The sequence below is a fragment of the Sebastes fasciatus genome, chromosome 20 (assembly GCF_043250625.1).
Source record: "Sebastes fasciatus isolate fSebFas1 chromosome 20, fSebFas1.pri, whole genome shotgun sequence".
NCBI lineage: Eukaryota > Metazoa > Chordata > Actinopteri > Perciformes > Sebastidae > Sebastes > Sebastes fasciatus.
Window position 1 is genome coordinate 28,116,789 of NC_133814.1, and position 15,000 is coordinate 28,131,788.

The 15,000-nt window shown below is 39.3% G+C and overlaps 1 pseudogene; it reads right to left on the reverse strand.

Moving 5' to 3' along the window:
* The window catches only part of LOC141759049 (transcription factor COE3-like), a 67,581-nt pseudogene that overhangs the window by 29,246 nt on the left and 23,335 nt on the right, over positions 1-15,000 (reverse strand).

Below are 15,000 nucleotides of genomic sequence, written 5' to 3' on the forward strand. Positions count from 1 at the left end.
TACAGTATATATCTATAGATAGATATAGATATAGATATAGATATAGATCTATATCTATAGATAGATATAGATATAGATAGATATAGATATAGATATAGATATAGATCTATAGGTTAAAGTGACGGGTGGAACTCTTGTTGTTCAGCAGGAACAGGACGTAGTGATGAGAGATGTTTGGTGATGGAGGATGAACACAAAGTGTTGACGTTAGAGAACGGAGCAGACGTTCCCCGCTGACCTCTCACATTATATCTGCAAAGCAATAAGCCTCAGGCCGCCCCGCTGCAATGCATTATGGGTACAGCAGGTCCTCCGAAGCCACGTCCTGCCCTTTGGGGAAATGAATTCATCTGTGTGTGTGTGTGTGTGTGTGTGTGTGTGTGTGTGTGTGTGTGTGTGTGTGTGTGTGTGTGTGTGTGTGTGTGTGTGTCTGTGTGTGTGTGTGTGTGTGTGTGTGTGTGTGTGTGTGTGTGTGTGTGTGTGTGTTACCTGGAACCTCCTCATGTCTCGAGGGTTCCCGGCGTTCTTCAGACAGTTCTGGTTACACTTCAGGAAAAACTTCAGGAAGAACCTGAACACAGAATAAAAACCAGCCATCAGCTCACTATATATATAATACTATACACTATATACTATATATATAATACTATACACTATATACTATATATATAATACTATACACTATATACTATATATATAATACTATACACTATACACTATATATATAATACTATACACTATATACTATATATATAATACTATACACTATATACTATATATATAATACTATACACTATATACTATATATATAATACTATACACTATATACTATATATATAATACTATACACTATATACTATATATATAATACTATACACTATATACTATATATATAATACTATACACTATACACTATATATATAATACTATACACTATATACTATATATATAATACTATACACTATATACTATATATATAATACTATACACTATATACTATATATATAATACTATACACTATATACTATATATATAATACTATACACTATACACTATATATATACTATACACTATATACTATATATATAATACTATACACTATATACTATATATATAATACTATACACTATATACTATATATATAATACTATACACTATATACTATATATATAATACTATACACTATACACTATATATATACTATACACTATATACTATATATATAATACTATACACTATATACTATATATATAATACTATACACTATATACTATATATATAATACTATACACTATACACTATATATATACTATACACTATATACTATATATATAATACTATACACTATATACTATATATATAATACTATACACTATATACTATATATATAATACTATACACTATATACTATATATATAATACTATACACTATACACTATATATATAATACTATACACTATATACTATATATATAATACTATACACTATATACTATATATATAATACTATACACTATATACTATATATATAATACTATACACTATATACTATATATATAATACTATACACTATACACTATATATATACTATACACTATATACTATATATATAATACTATACACTATATACTATATATATAATACTATACACTATACACTATATATATAATACTATACACTATATACTATATATATAATACTATACACTATATACTATATATATATATATACTATACACTATATACTATATATATAATACTATACACTATATACTATATATATACTATACACTATACACTATATATATAATACTATACACTATATACTATATATATAATACTATAGACTATACACTATATATATAATACTATACACTATATACTATATATATAATACTATACACTATATACTATATATATACTATACACTATACACTATATATATAATACTATACACTATACACTATATATATAATACTATACACTATATACTATATATATACTATACACTATACACTATATATATAATACTATACACTATATACTATATATATAATACTATAGACTATACACTATATATATAATACTATACACTATATACTATATATATAATACTATACACTATACACTATATATATAATACTATACACTATATACTATATATATAATACTATACACTATATACTATATATATAATACTATACACTATATACTATATATATAATACTATACACTATATACTATATATATAATACTATACACTATATACTATATATATAATACTATACACTATATATATAACACTATACACTATATACTATATATATAACACTATACACTATATACTATATATATAATACTATACACTATATATATAACACTATACACTATATACTATATATATAATACTATACACTATATATATAACACTATACACTATATACTATATATATAATACTATATACTATATATATAACACTATACACTATATACTATATATATAATACTATACACTATATATATAACACTATACACTATATACTATATATATAACACTATACACTATATACTATATATATAATACATGATATCTTCCTTCAGTTCAGGTCTTAGAACAGAGATGGAACAAACACACTGAGGATGAGAACGCCACTCTCTCTCTCTCTCCCTCTCTCCCTCTCTCTCTCCCTCCCTCTCTCTCTCTCTCTCTCAGGACAGAAAACAGACAAACCTCACCCTTCTCTCAGTCGGGGTGATGTTTTCTGTATTATTTTATTATTTATTCTTTATTGTTATTATAATTATTATTATTTATCCAGCTGTGGTTCTGTTGAGTTCTGTGAGTCACTGAGACGTGTTTCAGACGAGCCGAGCAGCTGTTGGGATGTTCAGTATTGATTACCCAGCATTCCTTGCTGCTCCTTTCTAATGAGCCTACAGACGGTCAAAGTGCTGACGGAGAAACACGGAAACACTCTGAACAGATGCTCCGACTACAAACGGACCTCCTCTAGAACCCCGGCAGCACGGTGGAACCACCAGAACGTTATTATTCATCTTTCAGAAACATTATAACAACAACTAGTAGAACAACAATAATGTAGCTAACGTTAATGTTAATATGTTATATATTTATTCTCACGACAAGCCAAACTGATTTTAAGATCCAAGACTCAGGATGACCTCTGACCTCTGACCTCTGATCAGCTGCTCTCTCTCACACAAACAACCTTATCACCGTGGTAACCGCCCAGCACCAGCATCATCATCATCATCATCATCATCATCAGCTTACCTTCACAGTTTCTCCCTTCATCTCCTCCTCCCTTGTCTCCTCCTCCCGTGTCTCCTACTCCCTTGTCTCCTCCTCCCTTGTCTCCTGCCTCCTCTCGTTTCCTCCCTTATCTCCTCCTCCCTTGTCTCCTCCTCCCTTGTCTCCTGCCTCGTCTCGTCTCCTCCCTTGTCTCCTCCTCCCTTGTCTCCTACTCCCTTGTCTCCTCCTCCCTTGTCTCCTGCCTCCTCTCGTGTCCTCCCTTGTCTCCTCCTCCCTTGTCTCCTCCTCCCTTGTCTCCTGCCTCCTCTCGTCTCCTCCCTTGTCTCCTCCTCCCTTGTCTCCTTCTCCCTTGTTTCCTGCCTCCTTTGTCTCCTCCTCCCTTGTCTCCTGCCTCCTCTTGTCTCCTCCCTTGTCTCCTCCTCCCTTGTTTCCTGCCTCCTTTGTCTCCTCCTCCCTTGTCTCCTCCTCCCTTGTCTCCTTCTCCCTTGTTTCCTGCCTCCTTTGTCTCCTCCTCCCTTGTCTCCTCCTCCCTTGTCTCCTTCTCCCTTGTTTCCTGCCTCCTTTGTCTCCTCCTCCCTTGTCTCCTCCACACACACGGTCTATTACTGTTCATATTTACGAGCAGATATCAGGACGCATCACAGATTCATCTCCATACAGACACACACACACACACACATACACACACACACACACACACACACACACACACACACACACACACACACACACACACACACACACACACACAGCCCCAGTGAGAAACCCACACTGATCTGGAGTTAATCTGCTCTATGAGGTAGAACATGGAGTCACTATTACCCCCCCACTGATGTACTGACACGGGGGGATAATGTGTGCGTGTATGTGTGTGTGTGTGTGTGTGTGTGTGTGTGTGTGTGTGTGTGTGTGTGTGTGATTTAGGAGCTGCTGCAGCGCTGTGGTTCATCTTTACTTTAACTCAGCCGTTAAACATTAAAACACCTTCAATCCCCCCCCCCACTGACATCCCATACTAGATCATATATTATAATATTATAGAATATAACATAATATAACATAATATAAATTAACATAATATATCATATAACATGGTGGTGCAGTGGTTAGCACTGGCGCCTCACAGCTAGAGGGTTGCAGGTTCGAATCTGGCTTGGGACCCTTCTGTGTGGAGTTTGCATGTTCTCCCCGTGTTAGCGTGGGTTTTCTCCGGGTACTCCGGTTTCCTCCCACAGTCCAAAGACATGCAGGTTAGGTTAATTGTTGACTCTAAATTGCCCGTAGGTGTGAATGTGAGCGTGAATGGTTGTCTGTCTCTGTGTCAGCCCTGCGATGGACTGGCGACCTGTCCAGGGTGTACCCTGCCTTCGCCCAATGTCGGCTGGGATCGGCTCCAGCCCCCCCGCGACCCCTAACGGGATAAGCGGTTGCAGATGGATGGATGGATCATATAACATGCAACACGCACACACACACACACACACACACACTCACACGCACACAGTTGATGATTAGCGTGATGAATCCGTTGGTGTCGACCTTTGACCTCTGCTGTAATTAGAGACTAGAGATGCTGTCAGACAGCAGCGTCCTCAACATGCTCCTCTCAACATGCTCAGACAGAAAGTCAGACAGGAAGTCAGACAGAAAGTCAGACAGGAGGTCAGACAGGAGGTCAGACAGGAAGTCAGACAGGAGGTCACACAGGAAGTCAGACAGGAAGTCAGACAGGAAGTCAGACGGACACTAACATGTTGTTGGTGGACTGTTTGTTGTAAATAAAGTGAAAATATAACGGACCAATCACAGAACCCTGAGGATCTCCAGATGAACACAGCTCGTTAAGAGCTCGTTAGGAGCTCGTTAGGAGCTCGTTAAGAAGCCGTCATTGCCAAACCAATCAGCTGCCATGAAGATGACAGACAGGAAGTAATGACAGCTTTTTTTTCTGTTTCTTCTTCATGTCTGGAGCTCATTTACATATTGAATTAACCTAATTAGCATGTGTAATTAAGAGCTGCTTCCTCTCAGGTTTCATGTTACAGCCCGAGGCTCTGAACCAATCACATGCCAGCCCTGCATGTGGACCAATCAGATAACAGAATAGAATAGAATAAAATAGATATAATAATAGAATAGAATAGATATAATAATAGAATAAAATAGATATAATAATAGAATAAAATAGATATAATAATAGAATAGAATAGATATAATAATAGAATAAAATAGATATAATAATAGAATAAAATAGATATAATAATAGAATAGAATAGATATAATAATAGAATAAAATAGAATAGAACAGATATAATAACAGAATAGAATACAATAGATATAATAATAGAATAGAATAGAATAGATATAATAGAATAGAATAGAATAGATTTAATAATAGAATAGAATACAATAGATATAATAATAGAATAGAATAGATATAATAATAGAATAGATATAATAGAATAGAATAGATATAATAGAATAGAATAGAGTATAATAGAATAGAATAGATATAATAATAGAATACAATAGAATACAATAGATATAATAATAGAATAAAATAGAATAGATATAATAATAGAATAGAATAGAATAGAATAGATATAATAATAGAAAAGAATAGAATAGATATAATAATAGAATAGAATAGTTATAATAATAGAATAGAATAGATATAATAATAGAATAGAATAGTTATAATAATAGAATAGAATAGATATAATAATAGAATAGAATAGTTATAATAATAGAATAGAATAGTTATAATAATAGAATAGAATAGAATAGATATGATAATAGAATAGAATAGAATAGATATAATAATAGAATAGAATAGAATAGATATAATAATAGAATAGAATAGTTATAATAATAGAATAGAATAGTTATAATAATAGAATAGAATAGATATAAGAATAGAATAGAATAGTTATAATAATAGAATAGAATAGTTATAATAATAGAATAGAATAGAATAGAATAGATATAATAATAGAATAGAATAGAATAGATATAATAATAGAATAGAATAGTTATAATAGAATAGAATAGAATAGAATAGATATAATAATAGAATAGCATAGATATAATAATAAAATAGAATAGAATAGAATAGATATAATAATAGAATAGAATAGAATAGATATAATAATAGAATAGAATAGATATAATAATAAAATAGAATAGAATAGAATAGATATAATAATAGAATAGAATAGATATAATAATAAAATAGAATAGAATAGAATAGATATAATAATAGAATAGAATAGATATAATAATAAAATAGAATAGAATAGAATAGATATAATAATAGAATAGAATAGATATAATAATAGAATAGAATAGAATAGAATAGATATAATAATAGAATAGAATAGAATAGATATAATAATAGAATAGAATACAATAGAATAGATATAATAATAGAATAGAATAGAGTAGATATAATAATAGAATAGAATAGAATAGATATAATAATAGAATAGAATAGATATAATAATAGAATAGAATAGAATAGATATAATAATAGAATAGAATAGTTAGAATAGCATAGATATAATAATAGAATAGAATAGAATAGAATAGATATAATAGAATAGAATAGAATAGATATAATAATAGAATAGAATACAATAGATATAATAATAGAATAGAATAGAATAGATATAATAATAGAATAGAATAGATATAATAATAGAATAGAATAGAATAGATATAATAGAATAGAATAGATATAATAATAGAATAGAATAGATATAATAATAAAATAGAATAGAATAGATATAATAATAGAATAGAATAGAATAGATATAATAATAAAATAGAATAGATACAATAATAGAATAGAATAGAATAGATATAATAATAGAATAGAATAGAATAGATATAATAGAATAGAGTAGATATAATAATAGAGTATAATAGAATAGAATAGAACATAATAGATATAATAATAGAATAGAATACAATAGATATAATAATAAAATAGAATAGATATAATAATAGAATAGAATAGATATAATAATAGAATAGAGTAGATATAATAATAGAGTAGAATAGAATAGAATAGAACATAATAGATATAATAATAAAATAGAATAGATATAATAATAGAATAGAATAGAATAGATATAATAACAGAATAGAGTAGATATAATAATAGAATAGAATAGATATAATAATAGAATAGAGTAGATATAATAATAGAATAGAGTAGATATAATAATAGAATAGAATAGATATAATAATAGAATAGAGTAGATATAATAATAGAATAGAGTAGATATAATAATAGAATAGAATAGATATAATAATAGAATAGAGTAGATATAATAATAGAATAGAGTAGATATAATAATAGAATAGAATAGATATAATAATAGAATAGAGTAGATATAATAATAGAATAGAATAGAGTATAATAGAATAGAATAGATATGATATTCTGCTGGTTGTGTCGGAGCAGCAGCAGACGGTGTGTTAAGGGTCAAACTCCTCAGTCGGTATATTCGGCTCCATTGACTCTCATTCATCCATTAACATGGCGGCTGGTCGGGGCCCTCTGGGGCCCCCCCGCCCCCCCCCGCCCCCCACATTATTCTGCTGTCAGTCATCCTGAAACTCTGAAACTCGTTAATGAGATTCAGCCCCGACCGACCTGCAGCGGGGGGGAATCACACCTACGCCGCCAGATGATTGACAGCACGCCGTCTTCCCATAATCCCACGCTGCACACACCAGAGACCCCCCCCCCCCATCAAACCCCAAAAAACACTCTCACATCTCAGAGACAAAAGATGAGAGCTGGTCACCTTCATCATCATCATCATCATCATCATCATCATCATCATCACCTTCATCATCATCATCATCATCATCACCTTCATCATCATCACCATCATCATCACCTTCTTCATCATCATCACCTTCATCATCATCATCACCTTCATCATCATCACCTTCATCACCTTCATCATCATCATCATCATCATCATCATCATCACCTTCATCATCATCATCACCTTCATCATCATCATCACCTTCATCATCATCACCTTCATCACCTTCATCATCATCATCATCATCATCACCATCATCATCACCACCACCATCATTACCTTCATCATCATCATCATCACCTTCATCATCATCATCATCACCACCATCATCACCTTCATCATCATCATCATCACCATCACCTTCATCATCATCATCACCATCATCATCATCATCATCATCATCATCATCACCATCATCATCACCACCATCATCATCATCACCTTGATCATCACCTTCATCACCATCATCACCTTCATCATCATCATCACCTTCATCATCATCATCACCTTCATCATCATCACCTTCATCATCATCACCACCATCATCATTACCTTCATCATCATCATCATCACCTTCATCATCATCATCACCTTCATCATCATCATCACCTTCATCATCATCACCTTCATCACCTTCATCATCATCATCATCATCATCACCATCATCATCACCACCACCATCATTACCTTCATCATCATCATCATCACCTTCATCATCATCATCATCACCACCATCATCACCTTCATCATCATCATCACCATCACCTTCATCATCATCATCACCATCATCATCATCATCATCATCATCATCATCACCATCATCATCACCACCATCATCATCATCACCTTGATCATCACCTTCATCACCATCATCACCTTCATCATCATCATCACCTTCATCATCATCATCACCTTCATCATCATCACCTTCATCATCATCACCACCATCATCATTACCTTCATCATCATCATCATCACCTTCATCATCATCATCATCACCACCATCATCACCTTCATCATCATCATCATCATCATCACCATCACCTTCATCATCATCATCACCATCATCATCATCATCATCATCATCATCATCACCATCATCATCACCACCATCATCATCACCTTCATCATCACCTTCATCACCATCATCACCTTCATCATCATCATCACCTTCATCATCATCATCACCTTCATCATCATCACCTTCATCACCTTCATCATCATCATCATCATCACCTTCATCATCATCACCATCATCATCACCTTCATCATCACCTTCATCACCATCATCACCTTCATCATCATCATCACCTTCATCATCATCATTACCTTCATCATCATCATCATCACCTTCATCATCATCATCATCACCACCATCATCACCTTCATCATCATCATCATCACCATCACCTTCATCATCATCACCTTCATCATCATCACCTTCATCATCATCATCAACATCACCATCATCATCACCTTCATCATCATCACCTTCACCTTCATCATCATCATCATCATCATCACCTTCATCATCATCATCATCACCATCATCATCACCTTCATCATCATCATCATCATCATCATCATCATCACCTTCATCATCATCACCTTCACCTTCATCATCATCATCATCATCATCACCTTCATCATCATCATCACCATCATCATCACCTTCATCATCATCATCATCACCATCATCATCACCTTCATCATCATCATCATCATCATCATCATCATCATCATCACCTTCATCATCATCATCACCACCATCATCATCACCATCATCATCATCATCATCATCACCTGGGTTCTATGGGTTCTCTGGGTTGTCTACATTTTGACGAGGAAAAACTGTCATGTCCATGTCCAAAGGGGTCCCTTGACCTCTGTCCTCCAGATCAGTGAATGTAAATGGGTTCTCTGGGTACCCACGAGTCTCCCCTTTACAGACATGCCCACTTTATGATCATCACATGCAGTTTGGGGCAAGTCATAGTCAAGTCAGCACACTGACACACTGACAGCTGTTGTTGCCTGTTGGGCTGCAGTTTGCCATGTTATGATGGGAGCATATTGTTTTATGCTAAATGCAGTACCTGTGAGGGTTTCTGGATCAATATCTGTTATTGATCTGTGTTGTTCATTGATTTATAATGATAAATATATACATACATTTACATAAAGCAGCATATTAGTCCACTCCCATGTTGATAAGAGGATTAAATACTGGACTGATCTCCTTTAAGGTTCATTTAGAACAGATAGAACATGAGTTTAGTCATGATTAAATATTTTAACTGAGATAGCTCTAAAGTTGAACTGTACAGCGTCTCAGAGGTGCGTTAGCTCTCAGGAGTCTGGTTGTTATCAGGAGTCTGGTTGGTATCAGGAGTCTGGTTGGTATCAGGGAGTCTGGTTGGTATCAGGAGTCTGGTTGTTATCAGGGAGTCTGGTTGGTATCAGGAGTCTGGTTGTTATCAGGAGTCTGGTTGGTATCAGGAGTCTGGTTGGTATCAGGGAGTCTGGTTGGTATCAGGGAGTCTGGTTGGTATCAGGAGTCTGGTTGGTATCAGGGAGTCTGGTTGGTATCAGGGAGTCTGGTTGTTATCAGGAGTCTGGTTGGTATCAGGGAGTCTGGTTGGTATCAGGGAGTCTGGTTGGTATCAGGGAGTCTGGTTGGTATCAGGAGTCTGGTTGGTATCAGGAGTCTGGTTGGTATCAGGGAGTCTGGTTGGTATCAGGAGTCTGGTTGGTATCAGGAGTCTGGTTGGTATCAGGGAGTCTGGTTGGTATCAGGGAGTCTGGTTGGTATCAGGAGTCTGGTTGGTATCAGGGAGTCTGGTTGTTATCAGGGAGTCTGGTTGTTATCAGGAGTCTGGTTGGTATCAGGAGTCTGGTTGGTATCAGGAGTCTGGTTGGTATCAGGGAGTCTGGTTGGTATCAGGGAGTCTGGTTGGTATCAGGAGTCTGGTTGGTATCAGGAGTCTGGTTGGTATCAGGAGTCTGGTTGGTATCAGGGAGTCTGGTTGGTATCAGGAGTCTGGTTGGTATCAGGGAGTCTGGTTGGTATCAGGAGTCTGGTTGGTATCAGGAGTCTGGTTGTTATCAGGAGTCTGGTTGGTATCAAGAGTCTGGTTGGTATCAGGGAGTCTGGTTGGTATCAGGAGTCTGGTTGTTATCAGGGAGTCTGGTTGGTATCAGGAGTCTGGTTGGTATCAGGGAGTCTGGTTGGTATCAGGAGTCTGGTTGGTATCAGGAGTCTGGTTGGTATCAGGGAGTCTGGTTGGTATCAGGAGTCTGGTTGTTATCAGGAGTCTGGTTGGTATCAGGAGTCTGGTTGGTATCAGGAGTCTGGTTGGTATCAGGGAGTCTGGTTGGTATCAGGAGTCTGGTTGGTATCAGGAGTCTGGTTGGTATCAGGGAGTCTGGTTGGTATCAGGGAGTCTGGTTGGTATCAGGAGTCTGGTTGGTATCAGGGAGTCTGGTTGTTATCAGGGAGTCTGGTTGTTATCAGGAGTCTGGTTGGTATCAGGAGTCTGGTTGGTATCAGGAGTCTGGTTGGTATCAGGGAGTCTGGTTGGTATCAGGAGTCTGGTTGGTATCAGGAGTCTGGTTGGTATCAGGGAGTCTGGTTGGTATCAGGGAGTCTGGTTGGTATCAGGAGTCTGGTTGGTATCAGGGAGTCTGGTTGGTATCAGGAGTCTGGTTGGTATCAGGAGTCTGGTTGGTATCAGGAGTCTGGTTGGTATCAGGGAGTCTGGTTGGTATCAGGAGTCTGGTTGGTATCAGGAGTCTGGTTGGTATCAGGGAGTCTGGTTGGTATCAGGGAGTCTGGTTGGTATCAGGAGTCTGGTTGGTATCAGGGAGTCTGGTTGTTATCAGGGAGTCTGGTTGTTATCAGGGAGTCTGGTTGGTATCAGGAGTCTGGTTGGTATCAGGAGTCTGGTTGGTATCAGGAGTCTGGTTGGTATCAGGGAGTGTGGTTGGTATCAGGGAGTCTGGTTGGTATCAGGAGTCTGGTTGGTATCAGGAGTCTGGTTGGTATCAGGAGTCTGGTTGGTATCAGGGAGTCTGGTTGGTATCAGGAGTCTGGTTGGTATCAGGGAGTCTGGTTGGTATCAGGGAGTCTGGTTGGTATCAGGGAGTCTGGTTGGTATCAGGAGTCTGGTTGGTATCAGGAGTCTGGTTGGTATCAGGAGTCTGGTTGGTATCGGGAGTCTGGTTGTTATCAGGGAGTCTGGTTGGTATCAGGAGTCTGGTTGGTATCAGGGAGTCTGGTTGTTATCAGGGAGTCTGGTTGGTATCAGGAGTCTGGTTGGTATCAGGGAGTCTGGTTGGTATCAGGGAGTCTGGTTGTTATCAGGGAGTCTGGTTGGTATCAGGAGTCTGGTTGGTATCAGGGAGTCTGGTTGTTATCAGGGAGTCTGGTTGGTATCAGGGAGTCTGGTTGGTATCAGGGAGTCTGGTTGTTATCAGGGAGTCTGGTTGGTATCAGGAGTCTGGTTGGTATCAGGAGTCTGGTTGGTATCAGGAGTCTGGTTGGTATCAGGGAGTCTGGTTGGTATCAGGGAGTGTGGTTGGTATCAGGGAGTCTGGTTGGTATCAGGAGTCTGGTTGGTATCAGGAGTCTGGTTGGTATCAGGGAGTCTGGTTGGTATCAGGAGTCTGGTTGGTATCAGGGAGTCTGGTTGGTATCAGGGAGTCTGGTTGTTATCAGGGAGTCTGGTTGGTATCAGGAGTCTGGTTGGTATCAGGAGTCTGGTTGGTATCAGGAGTCTGGTTGTGTGTGTGTGTGTGTGTGTGTGTGTGTGTGCGTGCGTGCGCGTGCGCGCGCGCGTGTGTGTGTGTGTGCGTGTGCGTGTGCGAGTGTGTGTGTGTGTGTGTGTGTGTGCGCGCGCGTGCGCGTGTGTGTGTGTGTGTGTGTGTGTGTGTGTGTGAGTGTGTGCGTGTGCGTGTGTGAGTGTGTGAGTGTGTGCGTGTGCGTGTGCGTGTGTGCGTGTGTGAGTGTGTGAGTGTGTGTGTGTGTGCGTGCGCTCTCAGCAGAGTCTGACCCTGACATGTTTCCTGTTCACTGGACGCCGCTGAAAACACAAGAGACCTTCCCATCATGCATTTCAGCAGCGGGGGGGAGAAAAAAGAGACGCTGTAAAATCACCACTTCTCTTTTTGCAGCAGTCACATCCCCCCCTCCATCCCTCCATTCCTCCATCCCTCCATTCCTCCATCCCTCCATCCCTCCATCCCTCCATTCCTCCATCCCTCCATCCCTCCATCCCTCCATCTCTCTATCCCTCCATTCCTCCATCCCTCCATCCCTCCATCCCTCCATCACTCCATCCCTCCATCTCTCCATCCCTCCATTCCTCCATCCCTCCATCCCTCCATCCCTCCATCCCGCCATCCCTCCATTCCTCCATCCCTCCATCCCTCCATCCCTCCATCCCTCCATTCCTCCATCCCTCCATTCCTCCATCCCTCCATCCCTCCATCCCTCCATCTCTCTATCCCTCCATTCCTCCATCCCTCCATCCCTCCATCCCTCCATCACTCCATCCCTCCATCCCTCCATCACTCCATCCCTCCATCCCTCCATCCCTCCATCCCTCCCCCCTCCATCCCTCCATCCCTCCATTCCTCCATCACTCCATCCCTCCATCCCTCCATTCCTCCATCCCTCCATCCCTCCATCCCTCCATTCCTCCATCCCTCCATCCCTCCATCCCTCCATTCCTCCATCACTCCATCCCTCCATCCCTCCATCCCTCCCCCCTCCATCCCTCCATTCCTCCATCCCTCCATTCCTCCATCCCTCCATCCCTCCATTCCTCCATCCCTCCCCCCCTCCATCCCTCCATTCCTCCATCCCTCCATTCCTCCATCCCTCCATCCCTCCATTCCTCCATCCCTCCATTCCTCCATCCCTCCATTCCTCCATCCCTCCATCCCTCCATCCCTCCATCCTCCATTCCTCCATCCCTCCATCCCTCCATTCCTCCATCCCTCCATTCCTCCATCCCTCCATTCCTCCATCCCTCCATCCCTCCATCCCTCCATCCCTCCATCTCTCTATCCCTCCATTCCTCCATCCCTCCATCCCTCCATCACTCCATCCCTCCATCCCTCCATCACTCCATCCCTCCATCCCTCCATCCCTCCATCCCTCCCCCCTCCATCCCTCCATTCCTCCATCCCTCCATTCCTCCATCACTCCATCCCTCCATCCCTCCATTCCTCCATCCCTCCATCCCTCCATCCCTCCATCCCTCCATTCCTCCATCACTCCCATCCTCATCCCTCCATCCCTCCATCCCTCCATCCCTCCATCCCCTCCATCCTCCATTCCTCCATCCCTCCATCCCTCCATCCTCCATTCCTCCATCCCTCCCCCCTCCATCCCTCCATTCCTCCATTCCTCCATCCCTCCCCCCTCCATCCCTCCATTCCTCCATCCCTCCATCCCTCATCCCTCCATTCCTCCATCCCTCCATCCCTCCATCCCTCCATTCCTCCATCACTCCATCCCTCCATCCCTCCATCCTCCATCCCTCCCCCCTCCATTCCTCCATCCTCCCTCCATCCATCCTCCATCCCTCCATCTCCATCCTCCATCCCTCCATCCCTCCATCCCTCCCCATCCATCCCTCCATCCCTCCATTCCTCCATCCCTCCATCCCTCCCCCTCCTCCATCCTTCCATTCCTCCATCCCTCCATCCCTCCCCCCTCCATCCCTCCATTCCTCCATCCCTCCATCCCTCCATTCCTCCATCCCTCCATCCCTCCCCCCTCCATCCCTCCATCCTTCCCCCTCCATCCCTCCATTCCTCCATCCCTCCATCCCTCCATCCCTCCATTCCTCCATTCCTCCATCCCTCCCTCCATCCATCAT